Here is a 3129-nt window from a genome sequence, read left to right on the forward strand (position 1 = left end):
CTCTCTCTCTCTCACACACACACACACACACACACACACATAATCACAAAGATAAATACATTTGTACTACACGTACAAACATTATACCCCCCACCCAAACCAGGGCAGTGCTACTGACTGAAGTGTCTTTAGTCCATTCCCAAAGGGTGGATATTAACGTCATGTTTTTATTCACTGCTGAATTGTAAATGGGCTGATTTATCAATGTCATGCTCATACTGTGCCGGAACAACAAGGGGGAATTGCTGCTTTTTCTTTCCTCGTCTTTACTATCGTCCTTTTCCCTCTACTTCTTCTGTATGTTTGTCACTCTCTTGTGAACTGCTATTTCCGGGATGCCTTGATAGTTGAAGCAGACTTTGTGCAAAAGAGGCGAGAGAGGTGAGCAGAGTAAGCCTGATTCCCCGTTTGGACTTCTCTGTTGACACCCAGCCATTGGCGCTCATATGACTTTATGCAGTTGCGAGCACCGTAAATCCTTACTAAACATAAACTAAACAGTCTGTCTGTCTGTCTGTCTGTCTGTCTGTCTGTCTGTCTGTCTGTCTCTCTCTCTCTCTCTCTCCCTCCCTCCCTCCCTCTCTGTTCTGCGTCATTTGGTGTTCGGGGCTCATAAAAACAAAATAATAATTTTTGAAAAATGATATAATTTAATGGTGTTTTTAATTGTTTTTACATATCTGGGAAAACATTTAATGGCTGTTGTACCAGTATGGGATCTTATAATTACCCAACAAGCGCCAACAAACAACCGGCTGGCCTTTGTTGTATAACGGTTTGCTTTGGTGTGGTTTGCTCCTTCTTTTCTATTTTAAAAAAAAACCATCTATCGTCCCTACCTCCCCTACTTTTTTTGTGTGTTTGTCACTCTCTTGTAACACATCTAGTCTTCGGCACTTATATGGCCTCATTGTGTTGCAAGTGCCGTAAAACTCTTACTAAAACAAATAAAACAGGAGGAGACCCCAAGTTTGGTTCCCGGCTGGGGCGAATTTGTATCAAGATCTGGGTCTCTTTCTGTTAATAATAAAATAATAAATTAATAAAAAGCATTTGTATAGCGCATAACCCCGTTCTTCAGCTAGCTCAATGCACTATATTATTACCCCAGTAGACCATAGAACACTCAGAAACAATTTCACTCAGCTTCCCAGGAAGCATACAGTGCAAGCAGCTGATTAAGCGCTCAAACATTAACAAACTGACGTGACCTTTCACTGCTGTGATATTGTATCCATCTCAGCCCGGTGGGGCCTCCTAAAGGATTGAAACTGTGGATTGGGGTGTAATAGACCTGCTTTAAGAAATAACAAGAAGCAACCCCCAAATTGACAACCTCTATAAGTTTGCGACTGAAGTGTTTTATACAAGAAAAATTGTCCAATGAATGAAGGTTGTCACAATACGCTTTTGTCAACTGTAACCATTTACACTGGGTTTACTGCTTTATTCCATGTTCACGTTTTGTTTTAAAAAAGCACTTAGACTTAGTTTTGTTATGAAATAGGATGTAAACATGGAGAGGGTGGGGTCAAAATTTCCAATTCACCCCAATAGTTATTTCTTCAATGATGTAATCGATCCAGCAACGGTTATTTCTTCAAAGGTTTTGTTTGTTCTGTTTCGCGATGTCATTAAAATGTGTTGTCGTTGTTGTTTTAAGATGCATTCCTTTATCGGGAGATTGATTCAGACGTTATTGAGACCAGACTAGCATCTTGGGGCTGCACACAATGACACAGTCAGCCAGCTGTTCAGATGTTCTATAAGCTCAAAATTATGAAATATAGTTTCTTAATGTGTGGCACTGGTTGCATGTGCTAGATAATCATCTTTTGTCTGGATTCACAATCTTAGAGTTGAAAAAAAAAAGCGAACATACCCCCCCCCCCCAAGAAATTATACATAACGTATGTACCTGTAACATTCTTAAAAGAATCAAACGAAGGTTTTTATTGGGTGGTGGGAGTTTCTTTTTTTGTTGTTGCTTGTTTGCTGTTGTTGTTTTTTGTTGTTGTTTTGTTTTGTTTTTGTTTTTTGGGGTTTTTTGTTGTGTTTTTTTTTGTTTGGGTTGTTTGTTTGTTGGTTTTTTTGTTGGGTTTTTTTTTTTTTTTTGGTGTTGTTGTTTCGGTCTCCTGAAAAGTGAAGCGTTCTAGGCTTACAATGGTTGAACAGCTTGCCTACGGTATGGACATAAGCGTGTTTCAGAATCGGCCTTTAAGTTTATGTTAAATTTTATGGTAATGAATTTGGCTTGTTCATGTGTGCTGTGTGGCTGAAACAATAGGCCGAGGTGTATAGCGACATTGTCAGGCTTTACACACTGCTGCATGCAAAAGACCAAGCCCCAGCGACCTCTTACTATTCCTGCTTGGAATAGAATAATAAATGAATTCCACTTTACTGATCTATTCGGGAAATTTGTTTTACAAAGGTGTTCAATATAGTATTGCTGTCTTTCACACTACCCCCCCCCCCTCTTTTTTAGATTTGATAGATAGTGTGATGTAGTCTCGGTAAGTATAGGCCGAAGGGCTAGAACCCTCAGCCCAGATGGCCGCTGGATCGGAAAATTTCAGTAAGTATCATGCCTGGCTGGAGCAGGAGGCCCTTGTTTGATTCCTTAGAGAGAGAGAGAGAGAGAGAGATAGGGGGGGGGGGGGGGGGGGGGAGAGGGAGAGAGAGAGAGAGACTCACCGGAATTTTAGTAGCTCAGAAGTTTTGGTGACCCTCCGACCACTTGGCTTTTTCCTATTGAATATGTGGGTTGAGAGGACACCACTGGTAGGTCCTACTTCTTTCCTTTTCTTCTGTTGTTTCTGTCTATCTGTCTCACTTTTTCTCAGCACTAAATGACCATAACTATGTCGATGTGCTTCTCTTTACTCAATCAAACAAACGAACAATTGGATGATATGGACTTTACATTGTTTTCTAAAATTATTGAACTGCGCTGAGCAGGATTTGGAAACGCATACCAAACACAGCGAGTTATCCCGTTGTATCTTGTAAATGAATGTTTATCACCGCTACTAAGAGTGGCGGTCGACTTCTTATCCGGTTGATAATAACTAACCTGTGACCTTATGCTGGCTGTGTAGACCAGCTGTAGCCTTTATTTGTGGTGTG

This window comes from Aplysia californica, unplaced genomic scaffold (genome assembly GCF_000002075.1).
Source record: "Aplysia californica isolate F4 #8 unplaced genomic scaffold, AplCal3.0 scaffold00561, whole genome shotgun sequence".
Lineage (NCBI taxonomy): Eukaryota > Metazoa > Mollusca > Gastropoda > Aplysiida > Aplysiidae > Aplysia > Aplysia californica.